The following is a 27,256-nucleotide window of genomic DNA, read 5'->3' on the forward strand; positions in this document are numbered from 1 at the left end:
TTCCCTCACTCATCTTACTCCACTTCACTCACTGCTTCTCTCACTCCCTCTGTCGTGTCACATCCTCATTCTCCTTCATCAATTCACCCTCACTCACTCCCCTTCTGTCATTTGTTCCTTCAGTCTCTTTCTCCCCTTCACATACATTTGTTTTTTTTTTAAATAACAAAAATATTAAGAATATATCTCTTTTGGGAGAATTGGAGGTAGTTCTAAAAACTTTTTTTTTTTTTTTTTAGTTTTCTTTTTTTTTTTTTTACTTTTTCCGAACGTTTTTAATTTTTTTTTATTTTTTTCAGAACAAAAACAAAACTAGGGAATGCAAAACTGCTCAACAGGAGCAAAAAAAAGGGAAACATTTGTGGTGGGTGGAGCAGCGGTGGTCTTGTTTTTTACGAGCAATGAGTTCTATGCTCTGCTCCCCATAACAAAGCAGTTCATCGCAGTCCATGCAGACAATTTTGATGCCTGCAAAGACTGGCTGTATATTCGGGATCAATCTTGCAGCTTGACTTCCCAAAGGTGTTGCCCCACCAGTCGAGGTGCTGCCGCCATCTGCTGCGGGATTGCGTGCCAGGTCCCTGACACTCTCCCTTGCATAGTTGTTGGGGTGTCTCCTTTCTACATGCCTTATTAAAGTGGCATTCCCAAAAACTGTATTTTTTGTTTGGATTCCCTCTTGATAAGGTGGTGCCACAAATCTTGCAGCACACCTTTGCCGCATTTACCTTCTTTTCTCCTTCAGGGAAGGTAAAACATTTCCAAATGAAGTGCTCCTTGACTTTGCGCCGAGGAGGGTCCTCAGGCAAAAAACCTTCTTCAGAGTCACTGGAGGATGATTGTCTTCCAGCCATTGTTCTGAAATTGTAGAGATGCTGATGATGATCCAACAAACACCTCTTGCTCTCTCCAAGTTCAAAGTAATAGTGAGGGAAATGGGTGGGGGCTTACAATATGGTAAACTATTATGAACCAATAAAAAGTGTTCTTTCAAGGTCACATGGCTTGACGCGCTTACGCTACGTGCTACGGAGCGCTTCCGGGGGTGCTTAGGCGGCACGTACGTAGGCGCTTACGAAGGCGCTTCCGGGGGCACTTACGCGGCGCGTCACAATGACGTTTTACTTGATTTTCGGAAATGTGTTTAGAGTCAAAATACGCTTTTTAAATTAAAAAAATGCTACTTTTATGAGTATGCTACTGAATGTCTTGCATAATTATTTACTTTAAATACATAATTATATATTTTTTCGCACGCGGGAATAGCGCTCTCGCTACGTGTACGGGTGCGTTTACGGGTGCGTTTACGAGTGCGTTTATGGGTCCGCGTACCCTGAGCGCTCCAGGGTAAAAAGATTTTTTTTAAAACACAGGAAAAATACATTGAATAATTAATGTTTGAAAAATATACATTATTTAAATAATTTTATAAAAATTATAATAATTAATAGCAATAAAAAATAGCTATTAAAAAAAATTAAAAATTCACTTTAAAAACCATAGGTTACAAACTCGTTATAGTTAGGAATTAGCTTTTAAAAAACCTTTGAAATTCACTGAAAAACCCATAGGTTTAACACTCGTTATAGTTAGGAATTAACATTTAAAAAACCTTTGAAATTCAATGAAAAAACCATAGGTTTCACACCAGTTATAGTTAGCTGAACATTTCACTCATACAAAACCATTGAAATTCCCACGTTATAGTTAGTTGGACTCACTATAACTCGCGCGCACGCAATCCACTGCTGATGATGTCACTTATTACATCATTCACGACATGGTCAGTGACATCACTGATGACATCACTGATGACATCTCAAATGACATGACTGATGACATCACTGATGACATCTCAAATGACATCACTGATGACATCACTGATGACATCATCCATGTGATAATACGATGCACCTCCTCACACTCTAATCTAACCTTTGAAAAACCCAATGTTAAATACAAACTACCATTACTGAAACCATTGACACACCAATACCAGTAACTACAAACACACTCACTGATTCCTAGGTCTACACACACATCCACTCATTCACCCATACAATCACTCATACATACAGACACTCATCAATATAACACTATCATATGCAATCATACAACTATACAGACACTCACACACTGCCACTCATCCATGGAGTTACTCACACACCTAGTCAGTTATGCAAAGAATCAATCACACTCCCATTTCCTCATCTATACAGTTATACAGACAACACCTCAAATATAAAAACATATATATATGTAGAAAGACGCCATTCATCATGTTCCCGTTGAACAGTGGAAACCAAAAAAACATCAGAGAGAAACCACAGTTAAGTGCTCATTTCTTCAGTGTTTTATTCGTGCCAAATTCTGCCAGCAATCTGTCATGACGCGTTTCACCTCTCGAAGAGGCTTGATCACATGATGTGTCAACAACATAAATGAGGGTATTTATAATCAAATCCACTAAAATAACAGCTGTTTGTGATATACAAATAGTAAACATGGAAAAAATACTGCCCAAATGTAGTAGCAGCAGGCAGCATATTCAGGGCATAGTGCCCAAGATAATGTAAATATATCTTTCTCAAATGTTAAGAAAAAAATATAGAAATACATAAATAGAAAAATGCTAAAAACCATTTTTACACAGTAAAACCAATTATATAAGTTATATTTACAAGGATAAATCCAAAATTTCATACAACTATATATTTACATTGATTTCCTAGAATAGCGCAAAAAAGAGGTGGGAATGTTAAGAGGAGTGGATAATCAAAGCAATCTAATATCCTGCCTCGCAATCTTAATTTCCCTACCACCAAGCTCAAATTATCCTGTTACTGTTTGTCTAGTCTCGAAAGGGTTTCTGGAGAATACAAAATATTATCAAAGTGGAAAGTTTGTTCAATGGTGAGTATATCTTAATACCCCTCATATGAGTACTGGGATAACCAACCAAAAGTGAATAAAGTGCAAGTGCAATTTAAAATCTGATTCTGATATGGAACAACCACCCCAAATTTCCATCTTGGCAACACCTGATCCCAGGTTTTTAAGTTGTTGTCCAAGAGCAGATAGTACTTTGAGTGGGATATCATGTTACTGGTGTTAAAGATATGTCATTACAGACAAGTGTACATATCCTCACTGGCGTTCAAGCCTCCCGGATTCTTGCTGTTAAACTCCAGGATGTATCTTGTCTCAAGTAACCGTAGCTTTGCATCCCTGTTGCCTCCCCTCTTCAGGGGTAGGATCGTATCGACCAAATAGTATTCTAGCCCATCCGGGTTACTGTTATGGGTCGACTCGAAATGCCGCGCTACCGGATATGTTGGATCTTTCCCTGAAATAGCTCTTAAATGCTGCAAGACTCGTTTGTGGGCGGGCAGCCGAGTGCTGCCCACATAGCTTAGCCCACATGGACATTGCAGCACGTAGACTACATATTCTGTTTTGCATGTAAGTCTATGCTTGATGGCAATTGGCTTATCATGAAAGGGAATGGAGTAGTGAGTCCTGTTAACACCATGTCGACAGGCCTTACAGAATGGACACTTCTTAAAACCCTTATTCAGGTCCATCCAGGTCCCTGATATTGGTTTGTCCAAACTGTTACTGACCAATGCATTCGCCATTGTCAAAAGACCTTCCGAAAGTGAGTTCAGGCTTGTTGGAAACCAAATTGCCTATTACTGGGTCTCTTTTTACTAGATTCCAGTTTCTGCTGAAGATTTTTCTAATCTCCGCATGCTGAGTACTATAGGTCACAATGGCCCTTGATTGTACTGACTCAGGCTTAGTCTCAGCAATTTTGTTCTTGCCTCTCAGGGTTTGTTCTCTAGGAATACTACGTGTGCGTTAAATTGCCATGTCTATTAGGTCTGCACTGTATCCTCTCTCCAAGAAACGGATCTTACTATCCCTCTGGGCTTTATCACATTCTTGGTCAGTACTACAGACCAATATACTATATATATATTAGGAATTAACTAAAAAAAAGTTTAAAAGTACATTATTGATATGCGGAAATGTCAGTTAAAACATACCGTTTTAAATTTACAAAACGACTGAAATTCACCATTTAAAGTTATCTCAAGTAACTATAACTCATGCCCTAAAATAGCTATATATATATAGGAAATCTTCACATTCAGTGTTTTCCAGTGATTTCAAAGCTTGTATTTCACAGGAAAAAGTTCTTCACTGTGAATTATTTCACATAATTCATTTCACAATACTGAGTTAATTTGTAGTATATTTATCAGAAATGTTAAGAAGCTGGTTACCACATATTTTCTTCTTTTTGTCGGTAAAAAGCTGTTTCCAATGACAGTGCTGCTCTCAGAGCATTATTCAGTACACCTGACAAGCAAACCCTTGCATGGGCATCCTTGATACACTCATCTTCCAATGAATCCTCTCCAGTATGTGAAAATAAAGATTGTGAACCAAGAACCCTGTCAGCAAAGAAGTTACACTGTCCCAGATTTCACCTCGTTTTCTGTCTTCATATATGTTTTGTTAAACCTACTGTGTAGTGCCAATGTACTACAAAAGACAACCACATTTTTTATAGATGTTTTTAAATTCCTTACAATGCTCTTTGCCATTTAAAATTTTACTTATAATAATACACCCTCTTGCATAAAACATGTTTTAAATATTACCACATTATCCCAAACAAAGAGCCCATGACAGGGGTTATATTTGGTGCTGTTGTCCTTTGTGTGGTTGTTGTTATTGTCCTTGCTGTGACACGTTGGCACGGCTACCATGACAGCTGTTTTAGCTCTTTTGTTCTTTGCTGTTATGGTAGATGTGGTTACTGCCTCGGTCCCTACAGTTGTAACAAATGTGGTTGCTTCTTTGGACCATGCTGTTGTTGTTGCTGTTGTCCGTGCCATTGTAGTAGCTGTGGTCCTTGCTATATTTACTGTTGTGATGTGTTTGCTACTGAAATCCCTGTTGAGGTGCGAACAGCAGTAACTGCTGTGGTGAAAACGGTTATGACTGCTGCAGTCCATGCTGTGTTGGCAACTATGGCAGTAGCTGTTGTTGCTACTGTGGTAGTGTCTGTTGTCACAGCTGTTGTGGCTCTTCTTGATTTAGCTGTAGTGTATCTAGGATTGAAGCTAATGTCTCTGTTGTTTGTGCCATGGTGGCAGCTGAGGTTGAAGTGGTAGTCCCATCTGTGCGTACAGATGTCTTTGCTGCTCTGGTTCTTCCTGAGATGGCCGATTTGTCCACTCGTGTGGTACCTGTAGCCTTTACCACTCTGATATCTGCTGATATCGCTACTGTATTTCAAAAACACAAGAGCAACCCATATGTCCATAGGTGTTAGCTATTTAGCTTGCAACAATTGTTCACAAGGAACTCATTTTAAGAAAAATACATTTTGGCAAGTTTATACTTTCAAATGATTCCATCACAAATCCGAAAGATAAGCCAGGTATATCGCTACTGTGCTTGCGACTGTAACTGCTAATATGGCAGCTGTTTCACAGCATTGCCCTCCTGTGTGGTGCTGACACTTTGACGTGCATTCCTTAAAGTAAAGAACATGAATAAACAAATACAGTAGGGATGGACAAACGACCAACACTGCCAAAAATCATTTTTTGTCCAAATGTTCTTTTCCTTCCATTCTTTTTTAAACAAAAAATAGAACAAGAGCAGTGATCTGTTATCCCATGGTCTCCTTTATTTCTGAATAAAATCTTTCCTGATGTAAGAATGAAGTGTACGTGCCCGGGTGAGTGTCGTCGACCCGAAAAGCATAAACAGCCACACCACGAAAAAAGAACTGCAACATTAAGTTCGAGCGGTCTTTGTTGGCTGCAAGTCAACTATATAATTGTATATTGTTAGCCTGTTTATGTTTCATATTTGATGGCTTAAATTCCAATAAAACAGTTTAATGCAATGCTCAGAGTACAAGTATTAAAGGCGAATGAGAATTTCTTAAAATGACTTTGGCATATTTAGATGTCTGTGTTTAAGTTGTGAGGCATTTGCACAGTAATCATTTAAAGTTATGCCATCACGAGCGTCACAAAGTTCTTATTTGACGAGTTTTAGAATGTTTTAATCACGCATTTCTAATATCTGTTTGTTTGCAGAGTCAGCAGCCAAACCAAATGCTAGCTCACATGCGGATCATCACCCGCCTGGGCCGGGCCTGCGGGTATCACATGCCCTTGAGAGTCCCTAATGTGAAACAGCACTGAGGATGTCTGCGTGTGTTTCTTAAACTAGGAAAATGCATCGTGTAACAAAGTAGAGAGGTACGACACTCATGCACTATTTTCTACAAGAAGAATGCACCTGGCGCAGTCAGTTTTGGATTGCACCCAGAGACATTCAGGTTAGCTGCTCTCAATACAGTAGACTTAAGTAAAAACACAGGTACTGTATATTACACTAGTAATTGCACTGAGCCCCTGTGGTCGCCCCATAGCTGAAGGTTTGGTGCACACTTCTATTTAAAAATAATCCTTGACTTGATATTCTTTTGTGATGTGTTAGTTTTCCTTTCTTTAATTGACTTCTGTATCTAATAGGCACCAAGCCTCTCACAATCAGATATCTGCTTCTCAACAACCGACCACTGAGAGGTCGCCAGGAAAACTAGGCAGGCCTGAGGGCGACACATACAAGCCGTTAAATGTTTGTTTCAGAATCTTGTGATCATTTTAGGGCATACAATCTTGGAGGCAGGTTTTCTGTAATACAGTTTGTCATAGTGTGCCTGCTCTGGTATTGGTACTACATCCCAGAATGCCTCTGTGACTGTGCCCAGTCGCTGTGTCGGGAGTACTCGTGGGGTATGAATGCACGTACAGTGCCAATGAGTAGAGTACTTGCAGCTACGCGCCCGTCGACAGTACTAGGGGTATTTAGCTTTTTGGCATGTCCAGATTTTGGTGAGCACATGACATTGATTGCCCAGCATCCATGCCCTGCTGATGCTGAGCACATGACAAGGCATTCAGCCAATCACTTTGGCCAGTTACTCTACTTGGAGTGACTGCAGAGCCGGATGTGACCAAAACAACATCCAATTTGAATGGGCGCGTTTCAAGACAAATGAGGACACCTTTTAGAATGAGGTCCTAGGAAAGAATTGGGGAATCATTCTGTGCGCAAACAGCTTGGAACAGAAACTTTTAACATAGGGTGCATAGCTGGATGGTAAATTTGACTTTACTCCTGGAGGTATCTAGACCATGTGGTCGAATGGCCCTGCACTCTAAGTTCAAGTGTTTTTTCCTTATTCTACCTTTGCCTTGAGTGCAAGTTAACAGTGTAAGGATGCACACCGATCAGTCTGGAGGGATGATTTGTTACATTGGCATCTGCAAAATAAGACACCTTTTTTGGTCGCAGGGTAAAGTGGTGCTGCCCTTCTAGAGAAATGCTGGATTTCACCTAGTGTTCCTTACCCTGTAAGTACCCTGAGGCAGTGGAATAATTATGAAACCAAGGTGGTGCAAAGAACGGTTGCGTAGGGGCGAAATTATTAAAAGAAAAATAGTTAGCAGTAATTGGATCATTTGTGTTGGTTACTGTTGTAGTAGCTTTTATTTTTTTTTTAAATGAGCAATGTTGAGTTCCTTACTGTTGTCGGGGAGATGATGTCGTGGTGGCAGTGAGGAGGTGGTTCCTTATGATGGTACAGTGTCGATGGATTCAAGAGGTCACCTTGCCAGGTTTCGGCCTTGCGATGATTAAGCACCGGCGTTGGTGAGGTCGGGGCTGCAGTGCAAGTCAGGGCGGTGCGTCGTGAGCATCAAGAGCGGTGCCCTCGGCTCCGGTTCAGGCAGCGGCCTCGGTGACGCCTTCGGAGCCGATACAGTATGGCAGCGGCTGGCTGCGGTCAAGTTGGGGTGGTGCATTGTGCACTTCATGAGCGGTGCTCACGCTTCATTGCAGGTTGCAATTTCCCTCTGTGGCAGCTAAAACAGCAGTTCCAGATGCAGGAAGACAGAGGGAATGAAGTCTTTGTGTCCCTTAGACTTCAGAACAGGAGGCAAGCTCTACTTCAAGCCCTTGGAGAGGAGATCGTCTTCAAGCAGGACCAACTGCAAATAGCAAAGTCTTCGTCCTCTCCTTGGCAGGGGTTTTTGCTGGAGTGCACCTCTACATTTTGCAGGGTGTGCTGTAAGGGGGCATCTGAGGGACATCAAATTGTTTTAACTGTTGCTATGGCTGATTGGCACTACCTTTTTAACATTTAAATGTATTGCCTGAATTTTCTCATGTTGTGAGGGCTTGAGTGCTGGGCATTTTTCGCTTCTTGGTCCCAAGTGGAGCACCAACCTTCCTCCGCTTGGTAGGGCTATTAATAGACACCATTTTGTGGAGTGAGCAGTCTAGTTGTTGACCTACTTCCCAGCATCAACTTGATGCAAGCAACGATGCGGAAGCGCCGCTGGCGCGTCATAGGCAAGCCCATCTGTACCGGTCCACATTCGGTAAGCAATAAGGCTACTAAATGGTCTAGAGATTCTCTGATTGCCTTGAAAGGTGACTTATGCTCAGGTAACCCCTGCGATGACCTGGGGGCAGGATGTACTGAGTACCGCTGCAAGGCCTGTAATTATAAAATCAATGCACTCTCAGAGTCGGATGGGAAAAAGGTAGTGACTACTGACTTCCCTAAGGTAAACTGCAATAACATTAGAGCCTGCCTTATTAATTGCAGGCCTCTGCCTAAACACTTAGATGACATTTATTTTTCTCTGATGGACAATGCGTGGGACCTGATGTTCCTAACAGAAAGTTGGATGAGGGAGGGATCTAAACCTGATCTGGACCTTGCTATTTCCCCTGGTTTCCGAATTGCGTGTGCCAACCGGGGTGGAGAAAGAATTGGGGGAGAAGTGGCCATTACTATGAAAGATACTTGGGAGGTCTCTACCTCTAAGTTGGGCCAATTAGGCAACATTGAGGGTCTGATTTTCAGTATCAAAATCTGTTAGTCCTGGCACCATTGGCGTGTGTCTCCCTTCCATTTTTTCTGTTGCCTCATGTATTTTTGCTGGTGTTAGATGCTCTGGGCACTGTGCCACTGCTGTCCAGTGCCACAGTGCAAGTGCTCACTATTGCAAATTGATGTACTAATCAGTGGTTCCATGTTTGGCTATTTGCTTTAGTTGTCAGACCATAGTACAGTGCACTGAGTGTGCCCAGGGCGTGTAAATCCAAATGCTGCTGGTGAGCCTGCAGCACCGTTTGTGCCACCCACAGAAGCAGCCTTGTAAAATGTGTCTAAGGTCTGCCATTGCAGAGCCTGCATGCAGTCTGGTACTGTCATGCTGACTGGGCAAGTTCACCCACTTGCCAGTCCCTAAACCTTCCCTTTTCTTCATATCAGTCACCTCATGGTAGGCCCAATGGCAGGTTGCATTGTAAGTATGAGGTAGGACAAGCCCTGGTGTCATGGCATGTCCTAATAGTGAATTACAGCCATTTTAACTTTTCACTATTGCAAGGCTACCTGTTCTCCATAGGCCAGAACGGGCTGTTAAAATTGTTACATTTTATAATCCTGACTGACTCAGAGAACATGGTAGAAATTCGAGTTTAGTATGCCTGGACTCAGAATGATAAAATGCATCTTTTAGTGAAGTTGGTTTTGACATTCTGTGTTTGCAAATACCACTTTTAGAAAATAGGTATTTGCTTGTATAACCTTTTAAGCCTGCCTCTACTAGGTTGTGTATTCCTTGTCTGGAGTTTGTGAGTGACAGGGCTGGGGCATTCCAAGAGACAGGATGAGTCAGCCCAGTGGTGAATAGAGAGATCTGCATCTAGATGGGAGGGAACCTTGAATAGGGCAGTACCTGCCTTCCCAAAGGCTGGCTCCGCCTCCTGGGGAGCGGCTGATGTCTCTGCCCTGCACACTGAAAGAAGAGAAGGAGTCCTGTAAACAAAGTGCTCTAGGACTGTACTTGCCTTCCACAATGCTGGCTCCACCACCTGTGGGGCGTTTGATGTTTCTGCCCTGCACTGTGAAATGAAAGGAGAAGTCTGGTAAACAGAGTGCTTCAGAACTGGTTTGGACTGGGCAAAGGCCCCTCTCCCCTCAGAGAATAAAGGATTTTGGGGTATAAATATTGGGACCCTGATCCCATGAAATTAGATCACTTTGGACTACAAGAAGAAACCTTTACTAAAGAGAGCAACCAGAAGAAACTGAGGAGAGACTATTCCCAAGCTGAAGTACTGCTTGGGGGATTGGCCTGCAGTGGTTGCCTTACAGCCAAAGGAAGGAGAAAGGAACTTTGTGTACTTTGCTTTCAACTTGTGAAGGATCTCCAAGGGCTTGGAAAAGAGCCTCCCTCCTGCTGAAATCTCAGGGACAACATACTTCACCCCCCAGCTCCCCAGAGTTCTTTGGAAGTGCCTGCTGCTGTTTTGGGCCTTCTGAGGGACTGCGTGTCGCAAGGAGCTGGAAGCGTGACTCATCGAATAAAAAGTGTGTCGCCTTTGCTGCTGCTGCTGTCGCATCAGGAGTGCCGGCGCCGGAGTTGTCGCACTGCACTGCATCGAGAGAACCGTCTCACAATGAAGGAGAAGCATGTCGCCATCGCTGTGCCTGCAGTCGCACTTTTGAGCAACGGTGTCGCCCCTGGAACTGTCACACTGCACCGAATCGAAGAAAAGAATCCCCGAGAAGCGCGCCGTCGTCAGAGCTGCTGCCGTTGCATCGTGGATGTCGCCGCTGTAGTTGTCGCATTGTGCGGAAGCTTCACGCATCGTGGGAGAAGAGTGTTGCAGCTGAAGCTGTTGCCGGCGCATCACTGAACAAGGGCAAGGGTGTCGCCTCTGCAGTCCACGCATCGAACCGAGAACTTCCCGCATCCCCGGAGAAGCGTGCCGCATATGGAAGATCTTCACGTCTTTATTTTTTTGCACCTGAACTTTGCTGCATTAACCTCGCTGCGACATTGCTTGTCGTGGAAGCGCAACGCATCGTAAGGTACATTGACGCAAAGTGTCGCATCTTAAGAACTGAACTAAACTAAGCTAAATCTACCATCTTAAAGTAACAGTATTGTGTATTTTTGCAAGCTCTGCACCTGCACAGGGCCACCAAACCCCAGGGGCCTCCACGCCAATATATATCCTTAATATAATAATCCTCTGAGGATGGATACATATTTGCGTGGCGGCCCCTGGCAGGAATTTGGCGGCCTCCCGCTCTGTCCCACTTCCAAACAACCTGACCCCCCCTCTTCACTGGCCTTCGCGCTCCGCCCCACCCGGACCTCCTCTTCGGGGGCCCCCTACCTACGCTCGCTGCCCAGCACCCCCATGAGCCTAGAGCCACCCATGGCAAGCGGTTAGAGCGCTACTGGAGAAAGTCCTACAAGCCCACAGCTTAAAGTGCCTGTAAGGAGGCCTTAAAGAAATTCCACAAACTGTTGCGGTTTAAGAGGAGGGAACACTTTGTTAGCTGCATAGAGAGTTCTCAGAACTCCGCTAGGGACATTTTTAAGATTGTAAAATCCTTTATCATACCAGCTGCGATGGATAGTGTTATCCATCGCTCTGATACCCTGTGCACGAGCCTGACGGATTTCTTTGAAGAAAAAATATAAAAATTGTATTTCTCATTTCTGGCTGTGACAGGGGCCACTGCCAATAATCATCATCTAGCCCCCCTCCAACACCTTTCTTTTCCAACCATATTTTATTGTTTTTCAAGACATAAACAATATACATTTACACACTGTTTTCTGTTTCTATCATAACCACCACGTATTACACACGATCATCACTCTCTGGCATGCTTAATGTAAAATTCCCATGTAACAAAATGCCCCCCTCCCCCCCCTTGAGTTGCGCTTGAGTAGATATTTGCAATCTCTGCATGGTATTGGGTTCCTGTGGGTCAGGCTTCTGGCTTCTGTGTGTTTAACAGTGCTAATCAAAGTCCCATTAGGCGTTCCCTTCATCCGCCCCCTTGTTCTAGTGCCGCTAGCTGTGGAGTGCTTGCTGCACTACCAGTGTCCTGCCTGTTGGCTATCAGCTTGCTCACCAGTCCTTCCCACGCTGTGGCCCTGTCATTTGTACCTATCCCCCCTGCTGGCTTCCCTGAGCAATAATCTCCCTTCCGCTCCTGCTCATTTCTCAAGTTCCTTTGTCCAAAAAACAATCCAGGGCCCTCCTTGTGTCTCCCAGTTTCTGGCTATCTCTCTTTTAACCAACACATAGGCCAAGTCCTGGAACTTTCCAGTTGTTCTATTCTTGGCCGTACCACCCTAACAGGAAGTGCTCTGGAGTACACAGGAGCTTCTTATCAATGAGATCACTTACTATTTATACTACCTCTTCCCAAAAGTGTTGTAGCGCGGGGCAGCTCCAGTCTATGTGGAGTATATGTGCCTCCCTCTCTCCACATCGTGGACACATTTACGGGTCCGTTCCACAGTATCTCCTGATGCGAGACGGGGTGAGGTGCGCTCTATGCAGTAGGTACAAGTTAATCAGTTTAAAACGGGCATTTCTGGATGCCTTCGTGATTCACTCTAGAATTCTGTCCCACTCTACCTCCGGTATCTGCTTACCCAAGCCTTCCTTCCATTGTAATCACAAGTGCTCTATTGGCTGCTGCATGTCCTGTCTCATAGCCTTGTAAAGGCAAGACAATGTCAATTGTCTCAGCACACAACCCCACCTGCCTGCACCCTGCTAGTGCCTCAGCTCTGTATCTCCAGATCCCCAGTGGCGTCCAATCCTTCTAGTGAGGGCCCCATGTTTCAGAAAGTGGCCTCCTGGCAAGTCGTACGCAGCTTGTAGATCGTCAAATGGTAGTAGTGTGGAATCCAGGTACATGTCCCCCATCACTTTCAGTCCTGCCTCCACTCAATCCTCTAGCCCTGCCCAGTACTCTCCTTGTGTCAGATAGCGCAGCAGCGTGATGGGTATATCTGGGGAATAGGGGGTCTCGACGCCTACTCGTCTCAGGTACCTAGCCCAACAGCGCACCACCACCTTGGTCTCCATTGTGTCGCGAGACATGTCCCGCTGGACTCGCAGCAGGATTTTACTCTAGGGTTGCCGTATCTGGCGCGGCCAGGTAACGCTCCCATCCCGGGTCGCGATCCACGGCCAAGCACTGGATCAGTCAGTGCAGTTGAGCAGCAATGTAGTAGCCCTCAAAGTAGTGGACCGCTAGGCCCACTTCTGCTGTGGAGCGCTGCAAGGTGGTCAAAGCTACTCTCCTATGTCCCGGCCCCCAGAGGAAGTACGTGATTTCTGAGTAAAGATATTTGAATGTGGCCTGTGGGATCCCCACTGGGAGGGCCCCAAAGTAGTACAATAGGTGCAGAAGTGCTATCATCTTCAGAATGGCTACCCGCCCAGCCACAGACAATGGCAGCATCCCCCAAAAATCCATTTGCAGTCTTCACTGCTCTAATCGCTATACCCACATTGACGTCTAGTAAATCTGCCTGCCTGTGGTATATTTTGACTCCCAGGTATTGCAGGATACCAGGCTCCCAGGTCAGGTGCTCCAGTTCGGGTGGTGGGGGGTGCTGGGCAGCAGAAGATATAAACTAGATTTTCGCCGGTTAACTTTGAGGCCAGACAAGGAGCCAAATTGGGCCAATATGTTCCTCTCTACTCTCAGTTCGTCCGCCATATGGCTGAGGTATAGTAAGAGGTCGTCCGCGGACAAGCTTATAAAGTGCTGCTCCGCACCTACCCCCAGGCCACTAAATTACTGTCCGCTCCTGTCCCTGCATGCCAGGGGCTCCATAGTCAGGGCAAACAGGAGCAGGGAGAGGGGGGATCCCTGCCTCGTGCCTCTCTCCACTCCCTACCTGGGTCTTGCCAGTGCGTACCCAGGCCATGGAGGACATGTACAGCAGCCGTACCCATGCCAGAAAACCTTCCTCCAGACCCATCTTAGCAAGGACTTCATAGAGATAGGGCCACTCCAGGCCGTTAAAGGCCTTCTCACTGTCCACTGCAAACACTGCTGCCTCCCGCTTATTGCACCCGTCAGAGCTCATTACAGCCAGGAGTTGACTGATGTTTATGGCCGTGCCCTGAGACGGACCCTGCCTGGTATGCGTGGACCAGCGCTGGCATATGGGGAGAAAACCCATCACAAGGATATTGCTCAGAATTTTGTAATTCATGTTCAACATGGATAGTGGTCTGTATGCCGTGCGGTCGTGTGGTTCTTTCCCAGGTTTGAGCACTGGTACAATAAGGGCCTCCCTAGTGCTCTAGGGGTGCACACCTGCTCCCCGGGCCTTTGGTACATTGTGACCAGTCGGAGTGTCAACTCTTCCGAATAGGTTGAGTAGAACTCGGTTGGCAGGCGTCTGTACCGGGGTTTTATTCCTAGTCATACCCCCAATGGCGACTCGTACCTCCCGTTGCGCAACATCCATACCCAACTCCTTGCCTCCTCTGGAGTCAGCCACGCCATCCACAGGTCTGTGAGAGATTCCTGTGCATCTGTGGGATCATCATCTCACGATTTCCTGTATAATTTTGCGTAAGAACGGGTGAAGGCTTCATTGATCACTGCCTGTGTGTAATGCCTGACCCCTTCCTCATTCTCAATTTCAACTGAGGGCAAGATCCTGCCCATCGGGTTTGCCAGCCACACCAGGAGTGACACCGATGTTTCCCACTCAGCAAGCGTGGCTCTAAATATTTCTTGTAGTTAAAGCATCTAAGCCTCTCTGTCTGCTTTGCAACTTCCTCCTTACCCTTTAAAAGTGCCTGTTGAAGCTCCAGGTGCCCTGGTCTTGTACATTCTAGCCCTCTAAGGGGTGTGTCTGCCCCTGCTACTTCTCCCAGGAGGACACGCCTAACCCCATGGTGCGCATTATGCACTGGCCATTCAGGACCACCTTGAAGGCGTCCCACTCCGCATTCGTAGAAGAGGCTGTCCCCTCATTGGCTACAAAGTAGTGCACTATTTCTCCCCTAATCTCCTATCGGAAGACCTGGTCCTCCAGGGTATCCGGACGGAGCCACCACGCAGGTGACAAATGATGCAATCACGAGCAGGTTAAAAACTAACATTTTTAAACTGTAACAACCACAAGCAAAAACAGTTAAAAATGATGCAATGGATAGTGCCTGACAACTCGGTGGTGCGAATCTTCCCAGACTTCTCCAGAGAAGTTCAACTGCAAAGAGGGTCTTATCAAGATGATAAGCAGAAGCTGCGGCAACTAAACTACAAATATGCAATGCAATACCCGGCCGCGCTACGAGTCACCCATTCAAATGGCACGGAGTTCTTCTGAACCTTGCAGGAGCCAGCCGACTGGCTAGAGAAACGCAAAGGGATGGCACCGCTAAGAGAGCCGGAGAGGAGGAGAAGGAGAGAGAATCGGTCTAGGGGTTGGTCGACCATGAGAGAGAACCTAGCGCTGACACAGGAAGAGGCGCAGCTCGAACATCAGAACACAATGCAGGCGCTGTTCAGTGGAAAGGAGAGACGTCACATACCACCTGAGGGCAGCAAGACAGCAGCAGATTCCGGCTCGAACAATGATTCAGAGAATCTGAGACACCAAGCGTGGTGCTCCCAGATGTAACACCTCAGACAGTGTATAACATCGCCTAGCTGAGGAGACCGGGGGTCTTCACGAGAGCAGGTCTGGAATGGAGCAAGACGCGCTTGATCTAGCAGAGAGGTACAGGGACTTGTGGCGGGGGCAGCGTGGGGGTGCCGATGGGACAATCGAACTGGGAGGCAGCTGCAGAGACTTGGAGAGTGGTGGATGAGCAGCCTTTCACCTTGCGATTAACTGACCAAACTGCAAGAAGTCACTTGAGGACCTTCTAATTGTAGTTTGGATGGGGGTGTTTTCCTGCCTATCCTGGGGAGTGGGAGTTGGGGGAAATGTTTGATGTTGAGACGGGGGGACACCTTGAGTTGTAGGACACAGGGAACTGTATGGGATTGACTGGGGAGAGCAAACAGGCAACACAGCCTATGGAGAGAGGTGGTTGGTGCTTAATAGCATACCCTAATGGCTGATCAGCAACAATACAAATGTATGACTTGGAATATCAGGGGTATGCATACAATGTCAAAACGCCACAAAGTCCTTCCTTATATCTGGTGGCAGGGAGCCCAGATAGCCCTGCTGCAGGAGACTCACCTCACACAGAAAGAGGAACAAGCCTTGCAGAGACAATGGAGGGGTCAGCTCTTTTACACTACCTACTCAGCTTACGCACAGGCGGTGCTAATATGGATACAGGCGGGGTTCCATTTCAATTGACAGATTCTGTGGTAGATCTGGAGGGTCGCTTTGTAGCCATAAAGTGGTGACTAAAGGGCCGGAACATAAGTATAATTAGCATCTACGCCCTTAATGTAGAACAGGCAGCCTTTTTCGTGAGGCTGAATGACTGCTTACCGCATTACCTGTGTAGACGGTACGCACCTAGACCGATCGCATCCACCACTTTGAAACTCCCAAGCAGCATGTGCCTCACATGCATTCACTACTTGGAGACAGAGATGGGGACTGATAGACACCTGGAGGACCTTGCACCCCCAAGATAGACTACTCCTACTTCTCAGCGATTAGAAGACTTCCTAAGCTCTGTAGATACAAAACACCAGGTTATGGCCGCGCAATACCTCGCACAAACAATATCCAATCACAACCCACTCATCCTGTCCTTGAAATGGGAGCAATCCATCCCCAGCTCCCATTTTGTGTTACCAAGTGAGTGAAACCACCTTCCTGGGTCAGTTACTTAAAAATATGCAGAGCCTTGCGGCCCACCTGCAGCACTGGGCAGGGACATTCATTAATTTATGTGGGGGAGGCTTGTGCCTGCCCCAGGGACCCCCACATCCCTGGGACAGAGATGTACAGCTAAAATAAGGTGGGTAAAGTCGTACGGTCTCCCCCTAGGGGCCGCCATCTCCCTGGGGCTAATATGAGAAATAATTTTTTCCTAAGTTCTTCTGCCCCAGCCTACCAAATTGGAAAAGCCATTCTTGGCATGTACCACATTTCCTTTAATAGCCATGTGAAGTGACGTTATTCCAAAATATATATCATGGTTTCCAATAACAGATTTTTTTTCTACCTGTGCAAATTTTTCCCTTTAGGTTTGTAGTGAATGAATAAACCAAAGATGACAAATTGATGATCATGATGATCAGTGTAGTGGCCCCTCTATTCTTTATCCAAACAACTCTACCCTACCTGTCAAATCCTTCTACCTTGCTCTGCAGTAGACTAAGTCAAGTTTCATTTCTGTGCTTAGTGCCCAGCAAATGTGAATCTGTTGGAAATAATGGACCAGTGATACGCCCCATCAATTTGTGACTCACAAATTGCGTCACATATGCGACTCACAATTTGCGACTCACAAATAGGGATGTATAACAATGTCTCAGACACTGTTAGCGATTCCTAATGGGGTCGCAAATTGCATGCCTCATGAATAATAATGAGGCTGTCGCAATTTGCGACCCATTAGGAATAGGTAGCACTCCCAAGGATGGTGGCTTGCTGAAGTCAGCAGACCACCATGTCTGGGACTGCTTTCAAATAAAGCAGTCTTTTTCTTTTTAAATGCAGCCTATTTTCCTTATAGGAAAATGGGATGCATTTAAAAATTTTTTGAGGGGAAAATGAAACTTTTCAGTTTTATTTTTTTAAGGGCAGGCACTGGTCCCTAGGACCACTGCCTGCTCTTAAACATATTTTCTTACATACTCATAAAGGGTAAGGGGTCCTGTTTGCTCCCATTTGCAGCCACAAAAATGGGCCCAATATGTGCAAGACCACTGACTCATTGTCAGTGAAATTGCTCTCCCACCCTCGCAGCTCCACCATTAAGTGAGGTGCCCCTGCCCCTGCACTCTTGAGTGTTGGTGTTCGAGGCCCTCCTCCACCCGCAGGTTTCCCTGCCCCTCATCCCTGGTGGTCCAGTGGACCTCTGTCTCCTTTCTTTCTTTCTGCTCCTTCACTCGTTTTTCTCCCCTTTCTATCTTTCACCTTTCTGCACCTCTGTTCTTGTGCGCCTTATTTCTGCCCATTTCCCTTTCTCTCCCTCTGCTCCTTCACTCGTTTTCACTCATTTTTTCCCCTTTCTATCTTTCCCCTTTCTGCACCTCTGCTCTTTTGTGCCTTATTTTTGCCCATTTTCCCTTTCTCTCCCTCTGCTCCTTCTCTCGTTTTCACTCGTTTTTTTACCCTTTCTATCTTTCACCTTTCTGCTCTTTTCTGCATCTCTGCTCTTTTGTGCCTTATTTCTGCCTATTTTCCCTTTTTTCTTTATCCCTTCTTTCCTCCCTTTACCTTTCCCCGCCGCTGCTGCCCCCGCGGCCCCTCCCCCCCCCTCCAGCACGACCGGCCCAATTCAGCTCCCCTCCCCGCTCCCGCCTCCCAGCTGTCCAGCCCTCCCCGACCCCTACTTAATGGCGGCCACTGCGGGGACAGGCGAGCAAGACCACTGACTCATTGTCAGTGAAATTGCTCTCCCACCCTCGCAGCTCCACCATTAAGTGAGGTGCCCCTGCCCCTGCACTCTTGAGTGTTGGTGTTCGAGGCCCTCCTCCACCCACAGGTTTCCCTGCGCCTCATCCCTGGTGGTCCAGTGGACCTCTGTCTCCTTTCTTTCTTTCTGCTCCTTCACTCGTTTTTCTCCCCTTGCTATCTTTCACCTTTCTGCACCTCTGTTCTTGTGCGCCTTATTTCTGCCCATTTCCCTTTCTCTCCCTCTGCTCCTTCACTCGTTTTCACTCGTTTTTTTCCCCTTTCTATCTTTCACCTTTCTGCACCTCTGCTCTTTTGTGCCTTATTTTTGCCCATTTTCCCTTTCTCTCCCTCTGCTCCTTCTCTCGTTTTCACTCGTTTTTTTACCCTTTCTATCTTTCACCTTTCTGCTCTTTTCTGCATCTCTGCTCTTTTGTGCCTTATTTCTGCCTATTTTCCCTTTTTTCTTTATCCCTTCTTTCCTCCCTTTACCTTTCCCCGCCGCTGCTGCCCCCGCGGCCCCCCCCCCCCCAGCACGACCGGCCCAATCCAGCTCCCCTCCCCGCTCCCGCCTCCCAGCTGTCCAGCCCTCCCCGACCCCTACTTAATGGCGGCCACTGCGGGGACAGGCGAGCAAGACCACTGACTCATTGTCAGTGAAATTGCTCTCCCACCCTCGCAGCTCCACCATTAAGTGAGGTGCCCCTGCCCCTGCACTCTTGAGTGTTGGTGTTCGAGGCCCTCCTCCACCCGCAGGTTTCCCTGCACCTCATCCCTGGTGGTCCAGTGGACCTCTGTCTCCTTTCTTTCTTTCTGCTCCTTCACTCGTTTTTCTCCCCTTGCTATCTTTCACCTTTCTGCACCTCTGTTCTTGTGCGCCTTATTTCTGCCCATTTCCCTTTCTCTCCCTCTGCTCCTTCACTCGTTTTCACTCATTTTTTCCCCTTTCTATCTTTCCCCTTTCTGCACCTCTGCTCTTTTGTGCCTTATTTTTGCCCATTTTCCCTTTCTCTCCCTCTGCTCCTTCTCTCGTTTTCACTCGTTTTTTTACCCTTTCTAACTTTCACCTTTCTGCTCTTTTCTGCATCTCTGCTCTTTTGTGCCTTATTTCTGCCTATTTTCCCTTTTTTCTTTATCCCTTCTTTCCTCCCTTTACCTTTCCCCGCCGCTGCTGCCCCCGCGGCCCCTCCCCCCCAGCACGACCGGCCCAATCCAGCTCCCCTCCCCCGCCTCCCAGCTGTCCAGCCCTCCCCGACCCCTACTTAATGGCGGCCACTGCGGGGACAGGCGAGCAAGACCACTGACTCATTGTCAGTGAAATTGCTCTCCCACCCTCGCAGCTCCACCATTAAGTGAGGTGCCCCTGCCCATGCACTCTTGAGTGTTGGTGTTCGAGGCCCTCCTCCACCCGCAGGTTTCCCTGCGCCTCATCCCTGGTGGTCCAGTGGACCTCTGTCTCCTTTCTTTCTTTCTGCTCCTTCACTCGTTTTTCTCCCCTTGCTATCTTTCACCTTTCTGCACCTCTGTTCTTGTGCGCCTTATTTCTGCCCATTTCCCTTTCTCTCCCTCTGCTCCTTCACTCGTTTTCACTCGTTTTTTTCCCCTTTCTATCTTTCACCTTTCTGCACCTCTGCTCTTTTGTGCCTTATTTTTGCCCATTTTCCCTTTCTCTCCCTCTGCTCCTTCTCTCGTTTTCACTCGTTTTTTTACCCTTTCTAGCTTTCACCTTTCTGCTCTTTTCTGCATCTCTGCTCTTTTGTGCCTTATTTCTGCCTATTTTCCCTTTTTTCTTTATCCCTTCTTTCCTCCCTTTACCTTTCCCCGCCGCTGCTGCCCCCGCGGCCCCTCCCCCCCCCAGCACGACCGGCCCAATCCAGCTCCCCTCCCCGCTCCCGCCTCCCAGCTGTCCAGCCCTCCCCGACCCCTACTTAATGGCGGCCACTGCGGGGACAGGCGAGCAAGACCACTGACTCATTGTCAGTGAAATTGCTCTCCCACCCTCGCAGCTCCACCATTAAGTGAGGTGCCCCTGCCCCTGCACTCTTGAGTGTTGGTGTTCGAGGCCCTCCTCCACCCGCAGGTTTCCCTGTACCTCATCCCTGGTGGTCCAGTGGACCTCTGTCTCCTTTCTTTCTTTCTGCTCCTTCACTCGTTTTTCTCCCCTTGCTATCTTTCACCTTTCTGCACCTCTGTTCTTGTGCGCCTTATTTCTGCCCATTTCCCTTTCTCTCCCTCTGCTCCTTCACTCGTTTTCACTCATTTTTTCCCCTTTCTATCTTTCCCCTTTCTGCACCTCTGCTCTTTTGTGCCTTATTTTTGCCCATTTTCCCTTTCTCTCCCTCTGCTCCTTCTCTCGTTTTCACTCGTTTTTTTTACCCTTTCTATCTTTCACCTTTCTGCTCTTTTCTGCATCTCTGCTCTTTTGTGCCTTATTTCTGCCTATTTTCCCTTTTTTCTTTATCCCTTCTTTCCTCCCTTTACCTTTCCCCGCCGCTGCTGCCCCCGCGGCCCCTCCCCCCCCAGCACGACCGGCCCAATCCAGCTCCCCTCCCCGCTCCCGCCTCCCAGCTGTCCAGCCCTCCCCGACCCCTACTTAATGGCGGCCACTGCGGGGACAGGCGAGCAAGACCACTGACCCATTGTCAGTGAAATTGCTCTCCCACCCTCGCAGCTCCACCATTAAGTGAGGTGCCCCTGCCCCTGCACTCTTGAGTGTTGGTGTTCGAGGCCCTCCTCCACCCGCAGGTTTCCCTGCGCCTCATCCCTGGTGGTCCAGTGGACCTCTGTCTCCTTTCTTTCTTTCTGCTCCTTCACTCATTTTTCTCCCCTTGCTATCTTTCACCTTTCTGCACCTCTGTTCTTGTGCGCCTTATTTCTGCCCATTTCCCTTTCTCTCCCTCTGCTCCTTCACTCGTTTTCACTCGTTTTTTTCCCCTTTCTATCTTACTTTTGTGCACCTCTGCTCTTTTGTGCCTTATTTTAGCCCATTTTCCCTTTCTCTCCCTCTGCTCCTTCTCTCGTTTTCACTCGTTTTTTTACCCTTTCTATCTTTCACCTTTCTGCTCTTTTCTGCATCTCTGCTCTTTTGTGCCTTATTTCTTCCTATTTTCCCTTTTTTCTTTATCCCTTCTTTCCTCCCTTTACCTTTCCCCGCCGCTGCTGCCCCCGCGGCCCCTCCCCCCCCAGCACGACCGGCCCAATCCAGCTCCCCTCCCCGCTCCCGCCTCCCAGCTGTCCAGCCCTCCCCGACCCCTACTTAATGGCGGCCACTGCGGGGACAGGCGAGCAAGACCACTGACTCATTGTCAGTGAAATTGCTCTCCCACCCTCGCAGCTCCACCATTAAGTGAGGTGCCCCTGCCCCTGCACTCTTGAGTGTTGGTGTTCGAGGCCCTCCTCCACCCGCAGGTTTCCCTGCGCCTCATCCCTGGTGGTCCAGTGGACCTCTGTCTCCTTTCTTTCTTTCTGCTCCTTCACTCGTTTTTCTCCCCTTGCTATCTTTCACCTTTCTGCACCTCTGTTCTTGTGCGCCTTATTTCTGCCCATTTCCCTTTCTCTCCCTCTGCTCCTTCACTCGTTTTCACTCGTTTTTTTCCCCTTTCTATCTTTCACCTTTCTGCACCTCTGCTCTTTTGTGCCTTATTTTTGCCCATTTTCCCTTTCTCTCCCTCTGCTCCTTCTCTCGTTTTCACTCGTTTTTTTACCCTTTCTATCTTTCACCTTTCTGCTCTTTTCTGCATCTCTGCTCTTTTGTGCCTTATTTCTGCCTATTTTCCCTTTTTTCTTTATCCCTTCTTTCCTCCCTTTACCTTTCCCCGCCGCTGCTGCCCCCGCGGCCCCCCCCCCCCCCAGCACGACCGGCCCAATCCAGCTCCCCTCCCCGCTCCCGCCTCCCAGCTGTCCAGCCCTCCCCGACCCCTACTTAATGGCGGCCACTGCGGGGACAGGCGAGCAAGACCACTGACTCATTGTCAGTGAAATTGCTCTCCCACCCTCGCAGCTCCACCATTAAGTGAGGTGCCCCTGCCCCTGCACTCTTGAGTGTTGGTGTTCGAGGCCCTCCTCCACCCGCAGGTTTCCCTGCACCTCATCCCTGGTGGTCCAGTGGACCTCTGTCTCCTTTCTTTCTTTCTGCTCCTTCACTCGTTTTTCTCCCCTTGCTATCTTTCACCTTTCTGCACCTCTGTTCTTGTGCGCCTTATTTCTGCCCATTTCCCTTTCTCTCCCTCTGCTCCTTCACTCGTTTTCACTCATTTTTTCCCCTTTCTATCTTTCCCCTTTCTGCACCTCTGCTCTTTTGTGCCTTATTTTTGCCCATTTTCCCTTTCTCTCCCTCTGCTCCTTCTCTCGTTTTCACTCGTTTTTTTACCCTTTCTAACTTTCACCTTTCTGCTCTTTTCTGCATCTCTGCTCTTTTGTGCCTTATTTCTGCCTATTTTCCCTTTTTTCTTTATCCCTTCTTTCCTCCCTTTACCTTTCCCCGCCGCTGCTGCCCCCGCGGCCCCTCCCCCCCAGCACGACCGGCCCAATCCAGCTCCCCTCCCCCGCCTCCCAGCTGTCCAGCCCTCCCCGACCCCTACTTAATGGCGGCCACTGCGGGGACAGGCGAGCAAGACCACTGACTCATTGTCAGTGAAATTGCTCTCCCACCCTCGCAGCTCCACCATTAAGTGAGGTGCCCCTGCCCATGCACTCTTGAGTGTTGGTGTTCGAGGCCCTCCTCCACCCGCAGGTTTCCCTGCGCCTCATCCCTGGTGGTCCAGTGGACCTCTGTCTCCTTTCTTTCTTTCTGCTCCTTCACTCGTTTTTCTCCCCTTGCTATCTTTCACCTTTCTGCACCTCTGTTCTTGTGCGCCTTATTTCTGCCCATTTCCCTTTCTCTCCCTCTGCTCCTTCACTCGTTTTCACTCGTTTTTTTCCCCTTTCTATCTTTCACCTTTCTGCACCTCTGCTCTTTTGTGCCTTATTTTTGCCCATTTTCCCTTTCTCTCCCTCTGCTCCTTCTCTCGTTTTCACTCATTTTTTTACCCTTTCTAGCTTTCACCTTTCTGCTCTTTTCTGCATCTCTGCTCTTTTGTGCCTTATTTCTGCCTATTTTCCCTTTTTTCTTTATCCCTTCTTTCCTCCCTTTACCTTTCCCCGCCGCTGCTGCCCCCGCGGCCCCTCCCCCCCCCAGCACGACCGGCCCAATCCAGCTCCCCTCCCCGCTCCCGCCTCCCAGCTGTCCAGCCCTCCCCGACCCCTACTTAATGGCGGCCACTGCGGGGACAGGCGAGCAAGACCACTGACTCATTGTCAGTGAAATTGCTCTCCCACCCTCGCAGCTCCACCATTAAGTGAGGTGCCCCTGCCCCTGCACTCTTGAGTGTTGGTGTTCGAGGCCCTCCTCCACCCGCAGGTTTCCCTGTACCTCATCCCTGGTGGTCCAGTGGACCTCTGTCTCCTTTCTTTCTTTCTGCTCCTTCACTCGTTTTTCTCCCCTTGCTATCTTTCACCTTTCTGCACCTCTGTTCTTGTGCGCCTTATTTCTGCCCATTTCCCTTTCTCTCCCTCTGCTCCTTCACTCGTTTTCACTCATTTTTTCCCCTTTCTATCTTTCCCCTTTCTGCACCTCTGCTCTTTTGTGCCTTATTTTTGCCCATTTTCCCTTTCTCTCCCTCTGCTCCTTCTCTCGTTTTCACTCGTTTTTTTTACCCTTTCTATCTTTCACCTTTCTGCTCTTTTCTGCATCTCTGCTCTTTTGTGCCTTATTTCTGCCTATTTTCCCTTTTTTCTTTATCCCTTCTTTCCTCCCTTTACCTTTCCCCGCCGCTGCTGCCCCCGCGGCCCCTCCCCCCCCAGCACGACCGGCCCAATCCAGCTCCCCTCCCCGCTCCCGCCTCCCAGCTGTCCAGCCCTCCCCGACCCCTACTTAATGGCGGCCACTGCGGGGACAGGCGAGCAAGACCACTGACCCATTGTCAGTGAAATTGCTCTCCCACCCTCGCAGCTCCACCATTAAGTGAGGTGCCCCTGCCCCTGCACTCTTGAGTGTTGGTGTTCGAGGCCCTCCTCCACCCGCAGGTTTCCCTGCGCCTCATCCCTGGTGGTCCAGTGGACCTCTGTCTCCTTTCTTTCTTTCTGCTCCTTCACTCATTTTTCTCCCCTTGCTATCTTTCACCTTTCTGCACCTCTGTTCTTGTGCGCCTTATTTCTGCCCATTTCCCTTTCTCTCCCTCTGCTCCTTCACTCGTTTTCACTCGTTTTTTTCCCCTTTCTATCTTTCACCTTTCTGCACCTCTGCTCTTTTGTGCCTTATTTTTGCCCATTTTCCCTTTCTCTCCCTCTGCTCCTTCTCTCGTTTTCACTCGTTTTTTTACCCTTTCTATCTTTCACCTTTCTGCTCTTTTCTGCATCTCTGCTCTTTTGTGCCTTATTTCTTCCTATTTTCCCTTTTTTCTTTATCCCTTCTTTCCTCCCTTTACCTTTCCCCACCGCTGCTGCCCCCGCGGCCCCTCCCCCCCCAGCACGACCGGCCCAATCCAGCTCCCCTCCCCGCTCCCGCCTCCCAGCTGTCCAGCCCTCCCCGACCCCTACTTAATGGCGGCCACTGCGGGGACAGGCGAGCAAGACCACTGACTCATTGTCAGTGAAATTGCTCTCCCACCCTCGCAGCTCCACCATTAAGTGAGGTGCCCCTGCCCCTGCACTCTTGAGTGTTGGTGTTCGAGGCCCTCCTCCACCCGCAGGTTTCCCTGCGCCTCATCCCTGGTGGTCCAGTGGACCTCTGTCTCCTTTCTTTCTTTCTGCTCCTTCACTCGTTTTTCTCCCCTTGCTATCTTTCACCTTTCTGCACCTCTGTTCTTGTGCGCCTTATTTCTGCCCATTTCCCTTTCTCTCCCTCTGCTCCTTCACTCGTTTTCACTCGTTTTTTTCCCCTTTCTATCTTTTACCTTTGTGCACCTCTGCTCTTTTGTGCCTTATTTTAGCCCATTTTCCCTTTCTCTCCCTCTGCTCCTTCTCTCGTTTTCACTCGTTTTTTTACCCTTTCTATCTTTCACCTTTCTGCTCTTTTCTGCATCTCTGCTCTTTTGTGCCTTATTTCTTCCTATTTTCCCTTTTTTCTTTATCCCTTCTTTCCTCCCTTTACCTTTCCCCGCCGCTGCTGCCCCCGCGGCCCCTCCCCCCCCAGCACGACCGGCCCAATCCAGCTCCCCTCCCCGCTCCCGCCTCCCAGCTGTCCAGCCCTCCCCGACCCCTACTTAATGGCGGCCACTGCGGGGACAGGCGAGCAAGACCACTGACTCATTGTCAGTGAAATTGCTCTCCCACCCTCGCAGCTCCACCATTAAGTGAGGTGCCCCTGCCCCTGCACTCTTGAGTGTTGGTGTTCGAGGCCCTCCTCCACCCGCAGGTTTCCCTGCGCCTCATCCCTGGTGGTCCAGTGGACCTCTGTCTCCTTTCTTTCTTTCTGCTCCTTCACTCATTTTTCTCCCCTTGCTATCTTTCACCTTTCTGCACCTCTGTTCTTGTGCGCCTTATTTCTGCCCATTTCCCTTTCTCTCCCTCTGCTCCTTCACTCGTTTTCACTCGTTTTTTTCCCCTTTCTATCTTTCACCTTTGTGCACCTCTGCTCTTTTGTGCCTTATTTTAGCCCATTTTCCCTTTCTCTCCCTCTGCTCCTTCTCTCGTTTTCACTCGTTTTTTTACCCTTTCTATCTTTCACCTTTCTGCTCTTTTCTGCATCTCTGCTCTTTTGTGCCTTATTTCTGCCTATTTTCCCTTTTTTCTTTATCCCTTCTTTCCTCCCGTTACCTTTCCCCGCCGCTGCTGCCCCCGCGGCCCCTCCCCGCCCCAGCACGACCGGCCCAATCCAGCTCCCCTCCCCGCTCCCGCCTCCCAGCTGTCCAGCCCTCCCCGACCCCTACTTAATGGCGGCCACTGCGGGGACAGGCGAGCAAGACCACTGACTCATTGTCAGGGAAATTGCTCTCCCACCCTCGCAGCTCCACCATTAAGTGAGGTGCCCCTGCCCCTGCACTCTTGAGTGTTGGTGTTCGAGGCCCTCCTCCACCCGCAGGTTTCCCTGTGCCTCATCCCTGGTGGTCCAGTGGACCTCTGTCTCCTTTCTTTCTTTCTGCTCCTTCACTCGTTTTTCTCCCCTTGCTATCTTTCACCTTTCTGCACCTCTGTTCTTGTGCGCCTTATTTCTGCCCATTTCCCTTTCTCTCCCTCTGCTCCTTCACTCGTTTTCACTCGTTTTTTCCCCTTTCTATCTTTCACCTTTCTGCACCTCTGCTCTTTTGTGCCTTATTTTTGCCCATTTTCCCTTTCTCTCCCTCTGCTCCTTCTCTCGTTTTCACTCGTTTTTTTACCCTTTCTATCTTTCACCTTTCTGCTCTTTTCTGCATCTCTGCTCTTTTGTGCCTTATTTCTGCCTATTTTCCCTTTTTTCTTTATCCCTTCTTTCCTCCCTTTACCTTTCCCCGCCGCTGCTGCCCCCGCGGCCCCTCCCCCCCCAGCACGACCGGCCCAATCCAGCTCCCCTCCCCGCTCCCACCTCCCAGCTGTCCAGCCCTCCCCGAACCCTACTTAATGGCGGCCACTGCGGGGACAGGCGAGCAAGACCACTGACTCATTGTCAGTGAAATTGCTCTCCCACCCTCGCAGCTCCACCATTAAGTGAGGTGCCCCTGCCCCTGCACTCTTGAGTGTTGGTGTTCGAGGCCCTCCTCCACCCGCAGGTTTCCCTGCGCCTCATCCCTGGTGGTCCAGTGGAC

This window comes from Lissotriton helveticus, chromosome 1_1 (genome assembly GCF_964261635.1).
Source record: "Lissotriton helveticus chromosome 1_1, aLisHel1.1, whole genome shotgun sequence".
Classification (NCBI taxonomy): Eukaryota; Metazoa; Chordata; class Amphibia; order Caudata; family Salamandridae; genus Lissotriton; species Lissotriton helveticus.